Genomic DNA, 22796 nt, shown 5'->3' with positions numbered 1-22796 from the left:
CAAATAAGACAGGTCAGGGTGAAGAAGTGACAGCCAAAGAAAAGCTTACCACAAAACGGAGAAGTTATGACAAATCAGACTATAAGGCAAAAAGAAAGTGCAGCTTTATGGTTTCATGGACAAAATAATTTCTGTGGCTGCAATATGACGAGCAAAATAACCAGGGCTGCACATAAGTGGTCCGCAGGTGCGCATTCGCTGTCAAAATAAAAAACACGCACAAGGGTTAGGGTTAAATTTAAAAACTGTACTTTTGAGTTAAAATATATATTTATAATTTTAATAAATGACAAATTAAAAAGGCATGAACATTTGTTTGTATCAAAAAAATATTGAACTGTGACACCAAAGTATCGAACCGAACCGAACCGTGAATTTTGTGTATCGTTGCACCCCTAATATATATATATATATATATATATGGAGTCATACTTCTTTTTAAGGCTTTGTTTGAAGAGTGGACATATTTCTAGAGTTTTCACATCAGAACACAAACGTACAGTAACAGTTTGCTCAGGGTGTTTTAAAGACTATCTGCTGAAATGTTTGAATGAAGCTGAGAGGAACATTAGCCTAATATGTGATTAACCTATAAGAGATCTATGTCTGAATAAGGCAGCAATGTTACTCATCCACTTGCTGAAAAGAAAATGCTTGCTCATCTCTCCCTTCATGTGTTTTTAGTTTGTTTGTTTCATTCAGAAAACACCTGATTCTGATGTCTTTAATATTGTTGAAGCTGTGAATCCGTCCTCTCTGCTCTGTGTTGTTTTCTCTCTCCTTCAGTCCACGTGAACCTCACAGCCACCATTGGACAGAATGTCACTCTACCATGTCGAGCTCCAAACAACCCAGCACACAGCTGTAGAGTGGAGCAGGGCTGAAATAGAAGAACAATATGTGTTTTTTCACTTGGATGATCATCCTGATCTAGCTAAACAACATCCATCTTTTGAGAACTGGGTGGATCTGCAGGACAGACAGATGAAGGATGGAGACGTGTCTTTGATTCTGAGCAATGTGACCATTAATGACACTGGAACATACGAGTGTCGTGTCAACAGACTAACAAGCCGCAGGAGAGCTCATCCGAAGACTCCCCCATCAGCATCATCTACCTGAGAGTTGATCCTCCAGGTGAGTGAGTAGAGTTGAGTGTATAAGTAAGTAAAATTTTATTTATATAGCACATTTCTAGATAAAAGATCACAAAGTGCTTCACAAGGTATAAAACAAAAGCAGACAAAAGTTAACAAAATGCAATTCTAAAAAGATGTGTTTTTAGTTGTTTTTTAAAAGTGATCACTGAGTCCGCAGATCTTAAGTTGTGAGGAAGAGAGTTCCACAGTCTGGCAGCCACAGTGGCAAAAGCTCTAGCTCCCTTGGTTTTCAGCCTTGTATGCTGAATATCAAGTAGGCCCTGATCACATGACCTAAGGGACCTACTAGGGACACAGGGCTGTAAAAGTTCAATGATGTGTGATCAGAGGTGAAGCTGCTTCCTGGTTGTTGATGTTTGTTTCTCTGACCTCCAGTTTAAATGTATACTTTATATGTTTGTTTTTAGTATTTGTTTTCTTACTATTAACATCTGAAGGCAAAGAGGCGTGAGGGGTGTTAAGGAGAGGGGTGGAGGGACATGTTCAGAGGACTGCATCAGGTAAGGGTGGCAGTCATCACTAATCACAGCCTCAAATTTCTATGTGAAGCCTGGAGAGGGAAGAGAGGAGCAGGAGCAGGTGCAGGAGAGGAGTGCAGAACTGGGACAAGGAGCTGAAAAGCTGCCCACACTGCATTGGGGAAAAAAACAAACAAACTGTAAATAAAACACTGACATCACACAGCTGAGCAGCAGGACATTACTGCTACAGTTTTTTTCTTTCTTTTCTTTCTTTCTTTAAATCCTTCAAACTTGTTGACAATGTTCAAAATGTCTGTTGAAATAAATAGTTTAAGACAAGTTTTAAATCTTTTCATTTTTATCTTTATGATTAAACGTTTTCAGTATTTGTTACTGTTGCAGTAGCATTATGATGGGAATATTAATAATAATAGTTACTTAGAAAGGAACATTTACTTTTTTTTCATTCACTAATGCTGCTGGTTGCAAGTAGGTTGCAAAGACGCCTTTACCAACCTGCATCAGCTCAGTGAAGCATTTGAAGTGGAATTTCATGCTCTGTTACATTTGACATATTTTTTCATTTGTTCTGTTCTCTGAGGTGAGATGCCTTGAACATAAAAGTTTCCAATACAAACTAAAACATGGCACGCTGAAGAAGAGGCATGTAGCTGAGTCTACAATGTCAAGAATCATAACAACATTTTAACATCACTGCAGTTTCTGTTTGCAAGTTTACCATGATGTACAGTAATGTGCAAAAGTCTTGAGCAACTGTTCATTTCTTTACATGTTGACCTGAGAAAAGGAAATAGCTGCAGTGATTTATTGAAACATATATGGAAGTACAGTATATGGAAAAACAAAGTTCATACACAGCCTGAACTGTATTTCTGTAATTTCCTTTTCAGAAATATTTTCCTGTAGGACATTTAGAGCTCTACTTCATTTTTATGCTGAAAAATCAAACAATTGCCAATCAAACACTTTGGTGCATCAGAACCTGACAGTATTTTTCTGTATTTCCAATTGTATCAATTTTGACAGGATTCTCAACAGCACTGGCTGAAATGAAGCCCCAAATCCCGAAAATTTAAACTGAAAATGTCAAATGTTTATTCATCACTCCGAGAAGCTTTTAATTAATGGTTATTTTTACCACTAAATGTTTCAGTAAGTTGCAGTTTGCTTTATGATGGCAGTAATAGTAAAATTTTGAAGGAAAGTTCACGTTTTGATTCTAACGCTGCTAGTTGTAAGTATGTTGCAAAGACACCTTTACTGATTAGTACTCGTTGTTATTGCTCATCAACTCACCACACAATTGATAATGAGGAGGAAAACTACCCATAAAGGCAAAAACTGCTTTGTTGCAGACTGTAAAAGATTTATATTTTGCTGTAAATAATTAGGACATTTTACAATCTTTCCTGGGATCATATAACTTGATTAATGATTGAAATCTGGGTATGTGCAGTGGGCACAGACTTATAATGGGTATGAGTATGAGTGCTCTATGAGAGACACGTACCACACAGTCCTGGTAATCAGCACTGCACTCTATGACCTGTCTGTAAGTCATCTTCAAGGCTACAGAAAGCTGCTGCTCAAGTATCGATGAGAACACACATTTGTAAACACATCGAAACTCTCAATGTGTGAGAACAGAATTTAGAGCATGTGTGAGTCATTAGCATGAAATCTGATCTGGCACAAAACAACTTTGTTTCGTTTAGAAGTCACGAAGAGTCATGAAGAGTCTAAGACAAGATGATGTTGAGTCATTTGCACTGCACCTGTTAGCAGAACAACAATGCAAAGTACTTCAAACATCACATACTGTTCATACTTAAACCCTCACAGTACAAAAAACTAAAAAATCAAACAAGAGCAGAAACTGAAACTGTGGATGCAGAGTCACTGACAGCTAAAAGAGCAAAAAACAAAACAAAACATGAAAAACAAGAAGATAAAGAACAGCTATTAACAATCATGATACAGACAAACAGCAAGAATGTAAAGACAAATATAAATATCAGCATGTATAGTAGCTCATCTGTGAGAATAGCTTTAATTAGCAATGATGCTAACGCTGTTAACATTAAAATTGATACAGTAATCCTCTGTTATGGTCAAAGAATAGATGATGGGTTTTAACAGCATGGTATTATAAAGTGTTGATGTGCATAAATTCATTTTTGAAAAGATTCAAATGTCAGAACATGGCAGAGTTATACAGCCTGTTACAGCCAGTCAGCATAAGGCCACTGCATAGTGAGAATGAGACCTGTTGAAGCTGTATATTGAAATCTTTTATCTTTGCTTCTGGGTATTTAGTGTTGCTGGAGCAGGATTCAACAACATTGACAATGAGATCCTTTTAAAATGTTGAGAGCTTGAGGTTGGCCTGAGTGTTCAAGTGCAACACTGGGATTTTTGTCCCAACAGGAAACTGCAATTTATTATCAGCTCACTCAGCTGTGTCATTAATCAAGGACACATTTTAGGTCATCTTTTTATTTTCATTGTATATGCTGCCCTTTAGCTCCATCAATCCATTCGCTCCCGCTTATCCTTTTCAGGGTCGCCGGGGTGCTGGAGCCTATCCCAGTTGCCATAGGACGAGAGGCGCAGTACACCCTGGACAGGTCGCCCTTTAGCTCCATCTTTTGGAAATATTCACTGTCAATATTACAACTGCCAGTTTTTCCTTGTATTAGATTAAGAATATTGTGAAGGGAAGGTTGAACAAACTGAAAGTGATCCTTAAATTAAAACCAGTTTCCTCACTAAAGGATCTGGAAAGAATTATCTGCATCTTTTCTTTGTAACTGTTGACTGGAGAACTACAACTGCTTGTACATGAGAGTGCAGGAGATGCAAAAATCCAGTACACACACACACACACACACACACACACACACACACACACACATATATATATATATATATATATATATATATATATATATATATATATATATACATATATGGTGTCATACCTCTTTTTAAGGCTTTGTTTGAAGAGTGGACATATTTCTAGAGTTTTCACATCAGAACACAAACGTACAGTAACAGTTTGCTCAGGGTGTTTAAAAGACTATCTGTTGAAATGTTTGAATGAAGCTGAGAGGAACATTAGCCTAATATGTGATTAACCTATAAGAGATCTATGTCTGAATAAGGCAGCAATGTTACTCATCCACTTGCTGAAAAGAAAATGCTTGCTCATCTCTCCCTTCATGTGTTTTTAGTTTGTTTGTTTCATTCAGAAAACACCTGATTCTGATGTCTTTGATATCGCTGAAGCTGTGAATCCGTCCTCTCTGCTCTGTGTTGTTTTCTCTCTCCTTCAGTCCACGTGAACCTCACAGCCACCATTGGACAGAATGTCACTCTACCATGTCGAGCTCCAAACAACCCAGCACACAGCTGTAGAGTGGAGCAGGGCTGAAATAGAAGAACAATATGTGTTTTTTCACTTGGATGATCATCCTGATCTAGCTAAACAACATCCATCTTTTGAGAACTGGGTGGATCTGCAGGACAGACAGATGAAGGATGGAGACGTGTCTTTGATTCTGAGCAATGTGACCATTAATGACACTGGAACATACGAGTGTCGTGTCAACAGACTAACAAGCCGCAGGAGGAGAGCTCATCTGAAGACTCCCCCATCAGCATCATCTACCTGAGAGTTGATCCTCCAGGTGAGTGAGTAGAGTTGAGTGTATAAGTAAGTAAAATTTTATTTATATAGCACATTTCTAGATAAAAGATCACAAAGTGCTTCACAAGGTATAAAACAAAAGCAGACAAAAGTTAACAAAATGCAATTCTAAAAAGATGTTGTTGGGACATTTTGAGTTTTGTGTTGTTTATTTTGTAGCTTCATTTAAAGGAAGAAGAGCTTATGAGTTGTACAACTGCAGAATAGTAAAATGAGACATTGTGTGCAGAGAATAGGTGCTATGACCGTTAAACGCCTTTTTACTGTTTCAACAGATAAGCTCCTGTTTCAACAGATAAGCCAAACGGTCTCTCTCTCTCTCTTTTAGGAGTTGTTATTGAGTTCTGTACATGCCACACCTATTGCTGTGAAAGCTGTTTTGAATATAAAATAAAGGAGGTACGGACGCCCCGCGCGATTCTCTCTGTGCCACATCGAGTGCACACGTTTGTGCAGGACAGATGGGACCGTGACGGGGCATCGCCCATGTACATGCAATATCTTTGAGTCTGTGTTTCTTGCCTCCTAAGAGTTTTCTCCTCACATTTTCTTGGTCCTTCGAGCCGGAGAGGAAGCATCAGCTACTGTATCCTGCCGTCGTGGAGAGCCCGCACTGAAGTCTGTCGACAGCCTCCTCTAGGAAGGAGTGAAAGTCCAGGGACATTAAAATGTTCTTATCAAGTGGTCCACGACGCTGGGATCCAGTGGCTGACCTCCAACATAGCCAGAGAATCTTGGGGAGGTAAAGAAACCACTCACTTATACTCGCGTAAAACGAACTTAGGTCTCACCCGCCGAAAGAGTTTAATTAGTCTGATCCACTGCACGGATCTGTAAAATAGGAGTAATCCGCCGAAAGGATTTCAAATTAGGGCTCCCCCACCACACGGGTCTTTAGGACTGATCCGCCGAAAGGATCTGCGCGACTGTTGTAAATGTTTGTGTTTTCTGTGTGTTGAGAGTGAATTGATTTAAACAGCACAGTATGCTGCTGAATCACTCTCACTGTTATTGTAATTTTATTTCCTGTCAGTAGCCAAAGTACTGGTGACAAAGGAGAACGGTTGGGTTCCGTCTCATAAAATTGACACCGCTCCACGAATAGCATGGAGTAGAAGGGCGTGTCAGTAACCACTCCTATTAGTCTCATACCAGAGAAGGCTCTGCAGTTTCTGTCATAATGGGTAATCAGCCCACCAAGTTTACTGTTGACGAGCAGTGGTTAGAAAAAAAATGTCCAGGCGCCGGACAAATTAGTGTGCAAAGATGGAGAAATTCTAAGAGAACAAAATGTCCCACCTGGGAAGGAAAATGTAGCCCATCTGCACTATTACAACTTAAAGAAGCCCTACTAACAGAAGTAGGAGAAGCAAAAGATTTAAAGAAAAAAGGAAAACACACGCAAGAATTAGAATACTTCCAAGTATGGAAGCGAGAGGCAGATAGACGATGTGAGAATAAACAAAAGAAACAAGAAAAGAAAAATAAAGAGGCAGAGGTAACAGACAGGGACAGAGGAGGATTTAGAGGAAAGGGCCAGAGATACGTAGGACAGACAGACTTACGCGAAAGAAGTGAAGAAAGAGATAATACGTGCTGGAACTGTGGCAAGGAAGGGCATTTCACCAGAGATTGCAGACATAAAACGGACAAACGACAATATTCAAATGAATGACTAAATGAGAAAAAGCCAAATGAAAATGACAAAAGTCACGCAGAAGTATTTAATGTCCATCAATTAGTTTCTGAAGTAGAAGGCAAACCTACACTGACAGTGTATGTTAATGGCCAACCAGTGCAGATGTTATGTGACACAGGAGTTTGTAAAACCGTTTTGAACAGAAAACCACAGGAAGAACAATTCTCGGAAGATACTTTAATAGTAAAATCAGCATCAGGTCACACTACAGTGCAGCGACTGACAAAACCCTTATTAAGTGAAAACTAGAGATCAAAGTAGTTTAAAGTAGTTTAAAAAGGTTGGAAACAGACCCCACCGAATAGATATAAATATAAGAAGTACAAAAATAAAATAAACAAAGGCAAAAGTATATTAGAACTTATCTTTAACGTATTGAAACTAATAAAAGCAAGGATAACAATCTGTATACTGGTATTAACAATGAAACATAGTTGGCATGACGACCATGTACAGAATGTATAAAATAAATAAAAGCAAATAATTCACACGAAAACCTTTTAAATAAAATAGAGAGATGCATAAGGTACATTAAGGCTGTGTCATTGTTCAGCCAAGGAAAGTGTGTGAAAAGGTAAATGTCTCCAGCTTGGGAAAGGGTGAAGCTGCAGATCACCCGAAGCCCTTGATGGACACAAAATAAAATATAAATAAAATATTATAATAAACTGCTTGGTTCGCCATGCAACAGAGAGAACGAATGTGACCGAAGGTTGGATCTGAGATGAGGCAAACAGAAGACCAGTTTAAAAAGGTAGGCACAAACCTGTTCAGAGAAAAAGCAAATCTGTGCCGATTGGATGAATTCTAAATTATCTGTTTGCTGAGTAAGATGATCCTAACTATTAAATTGGCTCAGTAATAAAATATTGTAATATACTATTGCTGTTATATAGAAAGAAAAGATGATAACATTAATAATAACAACTAATAAGTCAAACCCTGTAGATAACAGCTAAAGCTACAGGATTGAGAAGCTGAATTAAATATGTGGACACTACTAAGCTAATGAGCAAGTTACACATTTTTTATTTTTTATTTATTTGTTTTTTTAGAGCAGAAGCTGCATGCTATTAAAAGCCAACACATGCAGCTGTCTGTGAGCTCAGTTTTTTTCCTCACACTTCTGTTTTGTTTCAGTGGCAGCATTTTTTCTTTTTCTTTTTGTGTCCTGACTCATGTATGTTTTTTGTTTTTGTTTGATTATTTTATTTTGTTGGTTTGGAAATGAATTTGTGACCATACTTGTGGATCACAGTGACACATAGTGCTTAGGCATATGATTTACAAATGCCTAGTTTTAGAGCTGTGAGCTATGAGCTGTGAGTAATGCAAAGTTTAATATATATATATATATATATATATATATATATATATATATATATATATATATAAACCCTAACTTAAAAGTTTGAAATATATAGGATGTGTGAGATGTGTGAATTCTTTGAAAAAATAGAAATTATCTAAAAATGCCTTAAGTGAAAATGTAGTGTTGCATCTATAGAGAAGAAAAAAAAAGAAGAAGCATTTGGTTATTTAAAAATAGGCATTACAGACAAATACAGTTTTAGCATTGCATGACTATGATAAGCCTTTCTACTTACATGTAGATGGAGGAGCAGGTTATATGAAAGCAGTGTTAACACAGGCATTTGGAGAAAAACAACGCCCGTTAGCATCCCTGGTGAAACTTAAACTCGTGCAAATTAGACTCTGTTGCGTCAGGCCTGCCTGCATGTGCAAGCCTGTGCAGCCGCAGCAGAGGCAGTAAAAGAGTCAGCTGCACGTATGCAGTCATACGTGCATGTGAATTGCACGCAGGCCAAAATATAAATATATACACTGACAGCCAGTATGTTTTTTCAGCAGTACACCATTTTGCGAGAATTTGGCAAAATAGAGGTATGGTCACTTCTACGGGTAACCCAGTACAACATGGTGACCTACTAAAGACTCTACTGGAAGTAATCACCTTGCCAAAACAATTGGCACTTTGCAAATGTTCAGCACATCAAAAAGACAACTCTATTGTCACAAAAGGAAATAACTTTGCAGACCAAACAGCAAAGCAGGCTGCACAACAAACAACAACGCTTCTAATATCCGAACACTGTGCACAAATACCACTTGATGTACTAAAAACCGAACAAAAAGCTGCAACAACCACTGAACAGAACAAGTGGCTGAAATGTGGAGCAGAACTGAAAGATGACTTAATGGTCTGTGATGGAAAACCAATATTACCAGAGTCTCTACACAAAACAGCAGCCTTAGTGGCACATGGAGTAACACATGTGTCAACAGGAGCGATGGTTCAGATAATCTATACACATTTCTACACTATAAATTTTGAAACTTCAGCAAAAGAATTTGTAAGAACATGCCTATTCTGTCAGAAACACAACTCACAAGGAAACTTGAGACCTAAGAGAGGCCAGTTCCCCACACCACCTCATTCATTCCACACCATCCACATGGATTTTATTGAATTGAATGAATGTCAAGGATCAAAATATGCCTTAGTGATCATAGATGTGTTTTCAAACTGGCCAGAGATATATCCAGTAAAAAGGAATGATGCAATTTCCGTTGCAAAATGTTTATGTAATCATTTCATTCCCACTTATGGCATTCCTTCATTGATCAGATCTGACAATGGCACACACTTTGTCAACGAAGTCATCAGAAAAGTTTCAGAAGTATTAGATTTTAACATTAAAAATCACTGTGCATATCACCCACAAAGCGCAGGATTAGTAGAAAGAACTAACGGCACTATAAAACAAAGACCGAGGAAGTGCATGGAAGAAACAAAAAGACCATGGCCAGAGTGCATAGGTCTAGTAAAAATGTGGATGAGACTAACCCAGGGCTCCCAAAAACTGACACCATTTGAAATAATTCATGGGAGACCTTTTCCACTACCAATAACAAGCGAACCAATAGATAAATCTGTTAGAGAGACAACTTTAGCAGAATGGATGGCAAAGCTACTAGAAAACAAGGACATTGTGTTGAACAATAAACTGCCGTGCGATTCCTCTCCAGTCTCTTGCAGATTAAAGCCAGGCGATTGGGTCCTTATACGAGTACTCCAGAGAAAGAATTGGAACTCACCCCGGTGGGAAGGTCCATACCAAGTACTCCTAACGACACCAACAGCTTGCAAAATCGCTGAGAGGCCCTCTTAGATCCACCAGAGCCATTGCAAAAAAGTGGAAGTGAGTGACAGCACAACCTAAAGACACCACCACCCCGACTCTTTGGTGATCTATAAGGTGAAGGGAGGGCTGATTGGGTATATCCCGCCTGCTACTTCTCGCCTGTAGCCTACTCACCAGAGCAAATCGGTGTGTCTGGTCATCATGAAGATTATTCTGCTTACCACCTTGGCCCTGCTGCTCACAGCATGGACCTTGATGCACTTAATGGATCAAGAAATCAACCTGCATAAAAAAGCATGGACACATGACAACTCACACCTGGCTGAAGTGACACAGGACCACGTCCATCCCTGGATGAACAACGCCTGGTATAGATACATATATAATCGCACAGAAGGCAAAGATTGTTATATATGCTCACACATGCCTGCTACAACACAGCATGCTACATTATATGGCAGACCTATGAACATGACCCAAGTGAAATGCGCAGCAAGTTTTGCCAGTCTAGGTTATCAATATTCAGGAATTGTCCTAAACCACAGCGACCCCCTGACTATTGAACTTTGGAATGGCACCTGTGACCAATTGTTTTGGGTTAACTTGAAGGTTAAACGAAAGCACTCACAATGTAGGGTCTGTGTCTGAAACACATTGATGTATCTGCTGTATATTGTTAATTCAGCTACAACAGGAGGGAATGTTGGGAGATTTTGAGTTTTGTGTTATGTTTATTTTGTAGCTTCATTTAAAGGAAGAAGAGCTTATGAGTTGTACAACAGCAGAATAGGAAAATGAGACATTGTGTGCAGAGAATAGGTGCTATGACCGTTAAACGCCTTTTTACTGTTTCAACAGATAAGCTCCTGTTTCAACAGATAAGCCAAACGGTCTCTCTCTCTCTTTTAGGAGTTGTTATTGAGTTCTGTACATGCCACACCTATTGCTGTGAAAGCTGTTTTGAATATAAAATAAAGGAGGTACGGACACCCCGCGCGATTCTCTCTGTGCCACATCGAGTGCACACGTTTGTGCAGGACAGATGGGACCGTGACGGGGCATCGCCCATGTACATGCAATATCTTTGAGTCTGTGTTTCTTGCCTCCTAAGAGTTTTCTCCTCACAGATGTGTTTTTAGTTGTTTTTTAAAAGTGATCACTGAGTCCGCAGATCTTAAGTTGTGAGGAAGAGAGTTCCACAGTTTGGCAGCCACAGTGGCAAAAGCTCTATCTCCCTTGGTTTTCAGCCTTGTATGCTGAATATCAAGTAGGCCCTGATCACAAGACCTCAGGGACCTACTAGGGACACAGGGCTGTAAAAGTTCAATGATGTGTGATCAGAGGTGAAGCTGCTTCCTGGTTGTTGATGTTTATTTCTCTGACCTCCAGTTTAAATGAATACTTTATATGTTTGTTTTTAGTACTTGTTTTCTTACTATTAACATCTGAAGGCAAAGAGGCGTGAGGGGTGTTAAGGAGAGGGGTGGAGGGACATGTTCAGAGGACTGCATCAGGTAAGGCTGGCAGTCATCACTAATCACAGCCTCAAATTTCTATGTGAAGCCTGGAGAGGGAAGAGAGGAGCAGGAGCAGGTGCAGGAGAGGAGTGCAGAACTGGGACAAGGAGCTGAAAAGCTGCCCACACTGCATTGGGGAAAAAAACAAACAAACTGTAAATAAAACACTGACGTCACACAGCTGAGCATCAGGACATTACTGCTACAGTTTTTTTCTTTCTTTTCTTTCTTTCTTTAAATCCTTCAAACTTGTTGACAATGTTCAAAATGTCTGTTGAAATAAATAGTTTAAGACAAGTTTTAAATCTTTTCATTTTTATCTTTATGATTAAACGTTTTCAGTATTTGTTACTGTTGCAGTAGCATTATGATGGGAATATTAATAATAATAGTTACTTAGAAAGGAACATTTACTTTTTTTTCATTCACTAATGCTGCTGGTTGCAAGTAGGTTGCAAAGACGCCTTTACCAACCTGCATCAGCTCAGTGAAAGATTTGAAGTGGAATTTCATGCTCTGGTACATTTGACACCTTTTATTTAATTTTTTTTTCTCATTTGTTCTGGAAACCCCTGACGTAACACGCCTTGAACATAAAAGTTTCCAATACAAACTAAAACATGGCACACTGAAGAAGAGGCGTGTAGCTGAGTCTACAATGTCAAGAATCATAACAACATTTTAACATCACTGCAGTTTCTGTTTGCAAGTTTACCATGATGTACAGTAATGTGCAAAGGTCTTGAGCAACCGTTCATTTCTTTACATGTTGACCTGAGAAAAGGAAATAGCTGCAGTGATTTATTGAAACATATATGGAAGTACAGTATATGGAAAAACAAAGTTCATACACAGCCTGAACTGTATTTCTGTAATTTCCTTTTCAGAAATATTTTCCTGTAGGACATTTAGAGCTCTACTTCATTTTTATGCTGAAAAATCAAACAATTGCCAATCAAACACTTTGGTGCATCAAAACCTGACAGTATTTTTCTGTATTTCCAATTGTATCAATTTTGACAGGATTCTCAACAGCACTGGCTGAAATGAAGCCCCAAATCCTGAAAATTTAAACTGAAAATGTCAAATGTTTATTCATCACTCCAAGAAGCTTTTAATTAATGGTTATTTTTACCACTAAATGTTTCAGTAAGTTGCAGTTTGCTTTATGATGGCAGTAATAGTAAAATTTTGAAGGAAAGTTCACGTTTTGATTCTAACGCTGCTAGTTGTAAGTATGTTGCAAAGACACCTTTACTGATTAGTACTCGTTGTTATTGCTCATCAACTCACCACACAATTGATAATGAGGAGGAAAACTACCCATAAAGGCAAAAACTGCTTTGTTGCAGACTGTAAAAGATTTATATTTTGCTGTAAATAACTAGGACATTTTACAGTCTTTCCTGGGATCATATAACTTGATTAATGATTGAAATCTGGGTATGTGCAGTGGGCACAGACTTATAATGGGGATGAGTATGAGTGCTCTATGAGAGACACGTAGCACACAGTCCTGGTAATCAGCACTGCACTCTATGACCTGTCTGTAAGTCATCTTCAAGGCTACAGAAAGCTGCTGCTCAAGTATCGATGAGAACACACATTTGTAAACACATCGAAACTCTCAATGTGTGAGAACAGAATTTAGAGCATGTGTGAGTCATTAGCATGAAATCTGATCTGGCACAAAACAACTTTGTTTCGTTTAGAAGTCACGAAGAGTCATGAAGAGTCTAAGACAAGATGATGTTGAGTCATTTGCACTGCACCTGTTAGCAGAACAACAATGCAAAGTACTTCAAACATCACATACTGTTCATACTTAAACCCTCACAGTACAAAGAACTAAAAAATCAAACAGGAGCAGAAACTGAAACTGTGGATGCAGAGTCACTGACAGCTAAAAGAGCAAAAAACAAAACAAAACATGAAAAACAAGAAGATAAAGAACAGCTATTAACAATCATGATACAGACAAACAGCAAGATTGTAAAGACAAATATAAATAGCAGCATGTATAGTAGCTCATCTGTGAGAATAGCTTTAATTAGCAATGATGCTAACGCTGTTAACATTAAAATTGATACAGTAATCCTCTGTTATGGTCAAAGAATAGATGATGGGTTTTAACAGCATGGTATTATAAAGTGTCTTGAACATAAAGGTTTTGTTATTGTTACTAGTAAAACAAACACAACACTGAAGAAGAGGCATGTAGCTGAGTCAAGAATAATAACAACATTTTTAACATCACTGAAGTTTCTGTTTGTATGTTTACCTTTGAGCCATGGCTTATTTCTTTACATGTTGCTATGAGAATAGGAAATATGTGCAGTGATTTATTGAAATGTGCAAACATATATGGAAATACAGTATACAGGGTAAAACAGTTTGTACAATGAGCTTGAAAGTGAAAAATATGCACGATTACCTTTACTCTCCCATACAGCCTGAACACTATTACTGGACTTAATTCACTCAGGTTCTGTCTGTCGGGTCACGTTAACTTCACTGTTTTATTTACAACTGAGCAAATCGGTTTGGCTCAGATTAAAGTTACGTTTCATAACTGCATTGTTTTAGTGAAGTTTAATGTCTCTCTAGAGCACATGTTAGACTGAGCCATTCGCTTTTCTCTATTACCTGGTGTTCATATGTGTTTTGAGATAAAACTAACATTAAAAATCATTTTTATAAAAGGAGGAAAGAGAAAGTTTACTAAGATAAAAAATAAAAGCACAGTAACATCTGATTTGTGTGTGGTGGGTTTTTTTTAATGTTGGTGTTTCAGTCATGTTATGTTTAACGGTCAAAGGCTTGTTAGAAACTAAGGAAACTAATACTGCTCATGAATGAGACTAAAGGTAGAACGGTGTTCTTTACAACTAAAGATGTTATTAGCACCTCCACATTTATATCATAGTTTATGATATAGCACGTGTATTTCAGTAATAGCCTACTTATTTCAGTGTAGTGGTGAACAGTCACACAGCTCATGTGGGCGTTATCTGTGAAATTTTATCAAACTGCACTTTAGGCAAGCTTTAAAGAGTCAGATCTGGGATAGTTGGCTCCTCTAAACAAATTGTGCAACATGTAAGGTCTCCTCTTTACATATGCTGTGATAGGCTACATACATTTGACTGAACACTCAGGTCTAACTTGATGTTTTGATAATCACAGTGCCATTAATGTAGGGCACAACTGCTCACAGTTACGTCAAAAGGAAATAGTGTTTGGTATTTATGATTCCATACACTATAAATTAAGTGAACTTGTTACAAACACGGTTACAACACATGGCTTCAAGGCTTCAAGCTATATTTATAGAAAATTGTGCTTTGTTGCAGTTTGGAGAGCAAATCTTTCAAATGTCAGTGTGATGACTCCATTTTCACGGATGAATGAAGAAGCATGACGACATTTGTTTTATATTGTATAACAATGTACAACACTGTATATGTTTTACAACTTTAACATATCATGCAGCTTTCTGTCCAGTCAGAGGCATTGAAATGTCAGCTGACTGACCCTGTCCAACATGCTTACACATATCTCATCAATCTTGCACACTATATAGGCTGTACCTCAGGAGGTTGTGCAGGTCACTTACTAACCGGAAGGTGGGCTGGTCGATCCTAGTCTGCTCAGGTCTTCATGCCAAGTGACCTTGGTCAAGATAATAATTTCATGTTACTCACATATGAATGTGTGTCAGTGTTAGATAGGTAGCACTGAGAACAAGCATAGAAAGAAAGTTGTGTAAAGTGCTTTGAGTGCTCAGATACATTAGAAAAGTGCTATATAGGAACCAGTCCCTTCACCATTATCCATATAAAAATCTATTTATCTGGACAGAGTATTGATCAATTATCATGCAGTGTTTTCATTTTTCATTTTCATTTATTTTTATTGATTTTAGCTTTATCAATAATTGTGTCTGGAGTACAATACAGAAGTAATAGTGCACTGAGGAAAGAAACTTCTGGTTCTCGGTTGCTGCAGGTCTCAGTGACTTTCTACCTGGAACTAAAGAGGTATTTACACATTTACCAACCTGCTGTTCCTCATCAGCTCAGAGAAAAGCACAGATCTTCCTGCTCTGTTACATTTGACACTTCTTTTTTCTGTATTATGAAAACAGCACATTTCATAACTCTGATCCTTTGAAAGCTTCACGAGTTCAGTAAAGCTCTTACATCTGACATACGTCAAACTGAAAAAGTGCCTTTACATAATGGAACATGGCACCGTGAAGAAGACGCATTGTTTTTATGTCTTCTCAAAAAGATTTCTAATGTGACTCCAGCTTCTGTTAGTAATGATGTGTTACTGTTGAAATGTGAACTGTTTCTTTAAAGAGCCCATAGTCACAGCTGCCTTCACACCAACACAAGTTCAACATGAGTGAAACAGAAACTCTGACTCCGTCTATGTGAAAGGTTCAACATCACATTAACCATTATGGAGTCTCTGATATAAAACGATGATATGATCCAAATCTTTTTTACACATACAAAACTGATTTACAAGTACAAAATATTTATGACCACATTTTGAGCCCATAGGTGAGGTCAAATGTCTTTTTACATTACACCACAGTCATGAAGAGTGTGAGACAAAATGTAGATGCAGTTGTATCACAGCTGTTAGCAGGACAAAGAGCTTTAAGAAGACATAAAAAGCATTATTGTTGAATGTCTTTGATTTATCCAGTGACAAACTTATTTCAGTGTTTCCTGTTGCTGTTGTCCTGTTTGTGTAAGTAGAGGCTGAATGAGTTTTTATGTCAGGCTGTAAAACATGTTAACTTCTGCTATGAGTTTAATATTGAACATTAAATGCTGGGACACTTTTACCTGAATAACCAGTGACTTCTGAGTGAGATCAGAACACAGCCTCATAAAGGGGAGCTGTACAAGTTCTTGATGGACCACATGTAGCAGACCTAGTTCCAGGAACCAACACTGCATCATGTGACTTCCACTTCAGCACTAAAGAATGCTGCTGCTCAGAAAAAAAAATAAAAATGGGGATGTTTTTGCATTAAGTGCATCACTGGGTGAGGCTAAATATCTTTTTGCATAATGCCACAGTCATGAAGAGTGTGAGACAAAATGTAGATACAGTTGTGTCACAATTGTTAGCAGGACGAAGAGCTTTAAGAAGACATAAAAAGCATTATTGTTGAATATCTTTTAATATTGCAGTGACAAACAGTGTTTCCTGTTGCTGTTGTCCTGTTTGTGTAAGAAGAGGCTGAATAACCTCAGTGGGAGGTTCCCATCAGGTGTTTCCACCATGGACTCCACCTCCGCTCTTGGGGTTGGAGGTGGAGTCCACGTTCGTCTCTCTTTTTTCACATAAAGAGAGACGGACGGAGAGAGCAGCGTCTTTTTCACAGAGACACCAACAGAAGAATCACCAGAGAGCCTCCTGAGCAGCAGCCTTCATCCTCCATCAGAGCTGCAGGTAAGACGAGCTGCACACCTGGACTCTTGCTCTGCCTCTTGTAACCAGTGTTGGGTAAGTTACTTTAAATGAGTAACTTGGTTACATTACTAGTTACTTCTATCAAAAGTAACTCAGTTACTTCAAGTTACTCGTTACTTTCAAAGTAACTAGTTACTAGGAAAAGTAACTTTGGTTTTACTCAGAATTCTCTTGTTAATGTGTTGCTTCCATAACTTTGCCAGTCTCCTAGCTTGCTTACTTGCCACAAGTGCACTGTGCCACCTACCAATAGAAAGGAAAAGATAATGTGCATATTTCCACGAGAGAAATCTCACGCCTGGACCGTCACTGACTGCTGCCATGATTCTAGCTTACGTCACAGTGTCATGTGCGCCTTTTACATCCAACACAAAAACTGCAGTCGTGGTGCTTTCGATTGTACTCAGAACTCGGAAATTCTGCCTTCTGAATGGGAAGATGTAGGTAACACCAGACTGCAGATGAGCTGCATACATGGCTGGACTGGGACAAATAAATCGTCCCGGGCATTTTGACTAGAGACCGGCCCACCATTATAGGAAAAATCGTAAAGCCTTTGAATGAAGACAAACGCTGTTGTGACAGTGATGTACACTGTTTTGATGGTATATATGTATCAATCTATCAATCGTTTGTTGTAAGATTCAGATAATTATTTTTTAAAAGCGAGGCATTTTAAATGAGAATAAGAAAGAAAAGTATTTCCTTGTGCCCCCCTTTCCCTGTTAATGCCCTACCTGGCCCCCTGCCAAAACTTTGCTAGACCCGCCCCTGCACAGTTACCAGCTGTCAGCTACATAGAAAAGGATCCTGGTGTTATTTGTCTCTCAGAAACAGTTCATAACTTCCCTTCAACTCATTCATGTCACCTAAAAGGTAAACCTGTTTCTCCATCACCTGTTCAGCTCTGATGATTCAGTAAGGACATCTCCTGGTTTCATCTTCATGTTTCCCTCTCACCACATATCCAAACACATATCATGACCAGCAGCTTTACAGCTGTGGCTCCAGCAAACATCAGCTGATAGTAGAAATTAATATTAAATAAATTCTAACAACAGCTGATCAAGCTTAAACGTGCTGCTGTTGTTTAGCGCGAAATCGGCTGGTTTCCTCTTTCTGGCGCAAAGTGGGCGATAAATAAACAAGATGATTGAAGTAGAAACAGGAGAGGGAGGGGGAAGAATGAGAGAAGAGGCAGCTGTGCAGCAAAGACACAGAATAACTCCAGCTTTGTGCCTTTTTCATTGTAGCTGAATTACGGGACAAACTGTTCCTTTTCACCTCAATACGAAACGCGTAACATTTTCTCTGAATACCAGGCGGGACGGTTGGCAACTCTAATAACTTATGAACAAAATAAAGTTCAACATCATTAACTTCATAGCACCCACCCAGCTGTATAGAAACCCCATCATGCTAGCTAGCACGCAGTACGGAAAAAGTCAGCATAACGAAAATAAACTCCACCTAAACTTGGTTCATATCTGACCCAGAGAGACTGCAGGTCATAACTTCTTACCTGAAGTTCAGTTCACACTTGGACCAGCGGCCGCCTCGGGTCTCTCTTCCTTCTGCGTCCCCTTTCCTTCATCCACCTGCTGGCCTCCACCACTTGCTAATGTTACTGAATCTGTGGAAGCTCCGCGATAGCCACCACACGAAGTAACGAGTAATGACCCTATCTAAATCCCAGTAACGACTAACGCGTTCCTGATTTTGTCATAATAACTAGTTACCGTGCTCGTTGCCACAATAATAACATAGTTACTGTAACGCGTTACTTAATAACGTGTTAGTCCCAACCAGAGATGGGCAGTAACGCGTTACTTGTAATGCGTTATTGTAATCTGATTACTTTTTTCAGGTAACGAGTAAAGTAAGGGATTACTATTGCAAAACCGGTAATTAGATTACCGTTACTTTCCCGTAGGAACGCTGCATTACTGCGTTACTAAAACCGTGATTTTTTTGCGAGAATGTCTCATGACAGTGACGTAAGCGAGTGCAACGTTCATGACAACAGCTGTGTGCAGATCAACAGTGTTTAAAGCGTGGAAGTACTGACCTTATTTTGAGTTTGATTCCATAAAAAGTGACAAAAACATTAGTGTCCATTGTGCGTGGGAAGAAAACTTATTTTTACAGCGAAAAAAAAAACCCTAAAATTCCAAGCAAGCACCGAGTGCGCTACCACGTAATGGGAAACTCACAGAGAAACTCGCGGATTCTTCAACTGACCACTGCAGCACACCTGCACCAGGGTAAACCTCCACCTACGCCACTCCTGCTTTACAGGTGAAAATAGAGCAACAGGACCGCTAAGTCTTTGACTTTATTTATTTTCTGCTGTGTTTTACTTGCATCTATTTGAAAGGGTGAGTTTAAACACACACAAAAAAAATATTTTATGTGCTGGAATGTGCAGAAAATATGTTTAAATGTTAAACAAATTTCTTCCAGTTAGAGAATGTTGCATATAATTAAATTTTTGCTCGATGCATAAAGTTAAAAGGTTAAAACTAATAAAACAAGTTTTAAAAAGAGACTTTTCCATTTGATTACATTTTGTATGATGGATTATGCAGAAAAAGTAGAATTGGGCTGAAAGATCTATCGCTTTATCACCTATTCAGGTTGTAAATCGTGTTTTTAAAAAGTAACTAAGTAACTAAGTAACTAAGTAATTAATTACTTTTGAAAATAAGTAATCAGTAAAGTAACGGGATTACTTTTTTGGGAAGTAATCGGTAATTAGTTACTGATTACTTTTTTCAAGTAACTTGACCAACACTGGTCCCAACACTGCTTGTAACACACATCAGGACGGCTCAGTGGACACATTTCAGAGCTGAACAACACATCAGTGTTAGGACTGTTAACAGACTGCACAACAAACACATCACAGACAGATGAAGGTGTGAAAGCTGACTTTTAGTGTTTTATCCAGATGTTAAAAGTTGAGTTCAGAGTTTTGGGGCTCGTGGTCATCATTCCTCCTGTTCTTACTGGACATCAGGAGATCCTTTCCTGATGTGCTTGGAGTACAAGCTCCACAGAGAATATATTTTAATGTTATCATTGTTGGAGACAAACTTAAGAGCTCAATATCCTAGCTTTTTATGCAGTCATACTTCTATTTACTTGTTTCTGTCACGGCGGGGTGCGCTGGTATGTTAGTGTACAGGACCCAAATGCAGATACTGGAGGAGATGGAGCTGAGTCGTTTAACGAAACAAAAACAACCCACCAGAAGAACATGAACCACAAAAACATGGCCCCAGAAAACAACGCACAAAGTCCAAACCAAAACTTCAGGAGGTCAACGGCACAGAAATTTACTATTACATAACTCTGGCGGTCAACCCGGGGGTAGATGGCTCAACAGTCCATGAGGCAAAAGTTCGGGGGTATGACCCGGCGGCTGACAACACTACAGTCCATTATGTCTTAAATCAGGAAGCCGGCCTGGGGGTCGGTGGCATAAAGGTCCATGAAGCCCCCCATTCAAGGGCAACAACACCAGAGTCCAAGTCAAAACAGTTCCGGAGGCCGGCGGTGCAGATGGCAGCAGCAATTGTAACGATGCAGGTCCAGATGTTGGCCGCATGGGAAGCGGCAGTGAGAGTTCAGGAGGCTGTCCAGGACACCAATGATGTCAGTCGATTGCCTAGAAAGTGGCTGCTGACTGTGACTGAACATGGACACTAGGGTCAAACTGGACGTTGTCGATGCAGGCTATGCCGTGATTGGACATGCCAGCCAAGCAGGACGTGGGCTGGACGGTGGTGCGGCAGCTGCAGGACCAGACGATGCAGGACCAGATGAAGCAGGAGCTGCAGGCGACAGCGTGGAAGCCACAGCTGGTGACACTGCAGGCTGGATGGTTCCCTCGGACCCTCCAGGGGAAACAGATGAAGGCTGACCAGGATCCTCGAACCCTCTAGTGGGAACAGAAGCAGAGCCAGAAGGTGTGGAGACCCTTGACTGAACAGGTAGCTGAGCAGGAGACTGAGCAGAACAATGAGCTGAAAGCTGAGGAAAAACAGTCTAAGGCATAATTTCACACTCTTTGAGTCCAGGTGGAAGACAGTCCTCTGTGCCCACCGCTTTACCACAAGTGTCCATGAAGTGAATGGTGTTAATGTTCACAGACCTTGAGCCAACAGTCATAGAGTTCTTAGTGTTAGAATTCTCCAACCCCGAGTCCGTCTCAGACTGATTGAGAGTCAAGCTGGCCACCTGAATGACATTCATGGTGCTGCCCGTGGAAACGTCACTTAGCAGTTCATTATTGGTTTCCAGGGCTGAATCACACACAATGTTACTTTTAACCTTCATGTCACAGGAACCTACAGTACACAGAACATGAGTTTCTACCTCAGGAACATTGGCTTCAGGTACGTGGCTAAAGGAGCAACACCTGAAATAATACTTGGTTTTACTAGATCATTGACATGGTTTTTGTAGTCCTTGACTGTTTTCTCAAGGGAGCAAAACACAGTTTTCCCTGACGCATGTTATGACTTTGCCTGGGTTACATCTTTGGGGGAAGTCAGATCAGTCAACATAGTTTGTTTAAAGTTTTCAGAATCTGAGACACCATCCGAGCGATGAGTTATGACTGTTTCTGGCTGAACTGATTCATACAAACATATACTTGAAATAGAATTAAATTTTACAGTGTCTTCGACATGGTCCATGTTTTCTTTAACTGTATGGGCTCAAATTGTGGTCATAAATATGTTGTACTTGTAAATCAGGATTTGTATGTGTAAAAAGAATTTGTGTGTGCGTAAAAAAGATTTGTGTGTGGACTTAGCCAAAAAATACATGTGAAACTCTGCACTCAAGTTACAAGTACGAATTTTGACCCTATTTTTCTTCCTTTCATCTGATTGGCCAATGTCATCAATCACAAATTTAACTATCCAATCAGAGAACAGATGGGTTTGGCTATTGGAGGTATGCTTTATGGAGCTTCAGGTCCTTGAAGGGAATAAATACCCTTTTACATGCCAGCCCAGGTTTTCCTTCATCACCACAAAGGAAAACAGTCTGTGATCTTTGTATCACAGGTTTACATGGGTCAGCCCTGACATTTTGTTAAACAAATCCTAAAGTAATAATAGTATTTCCAACCACTGATATAACACAACTTTATCCTTTCAACAGCTACTGAAAGTTAGGGGACCTAGCTTCTATCGGATATTTATACTGTATAGAGATCCTCCAGCTTCAAATTGTATTACCCTTCAAGGACCTGCAGTTCAAATGGGGATAACAGACGACCTGACAATGGCATTCAGAAAACAGAGGACTTAAATACACACAGGAGGTGATCAGGGGAAGTGGGAAGACATGGGGAAACAGATGACTAACATGAACATAATGGCGGGACAAGGGAAGTGAAACTAAATACAATGAACAAGGAACACAAGACTCTTTAAAAATAAAACAGGAAACATAGTGACTAGACAAGGAAACACAAGGTTAACAGACCTAAAACACATGACAGACTAGACAAGAACTCAAACACAGAGAACCAAGGAGACAATGATAAATA

The 22796-nt window shown here is 39.3% G+C and overlaps 1 long non-coding RNA gene across 1 annotated transcript; it reads left to right on the top strand.

The window, feature by feature from the left end:
- The first annotated feature begins 419 nt into the window (after positions 1-419).
- On the top strand, positions 420-6822 carry LOC120720253. The gene is made up of 2 exons (XR_005692845.1): positions 420-1137; positions 4978-6822. It is a non-coding gene; the product is annotated as an uncharacterized LOC120720253 (long non-coding RNA).
- The last annotated feature ends 15974 nt before the right edge of the window (positions 6823-22796 follow it).

This window comes from Simochromis diagramma, unplaced genomic scaffold, assembly GCF_900408965.1.
Source record: "Simochromis diagramma unplaced genomic scaffold, fSimDia1.1 OVJJ01000566.1, whole genome shotgun sequence".
Classification (NCBI taxonomy): domain Eukaryota; kingdom Metazoa; phylum Chordata; class Actinopteri; order Cichliformes; family Cichlidae; genus Simochromis; species Simochromis diagramma.
The sequence above is the reverse complement of the archived record's forward strand: the minus strand, read 5'-3'. Positions and strand labels throughout refer to the sequence as shown.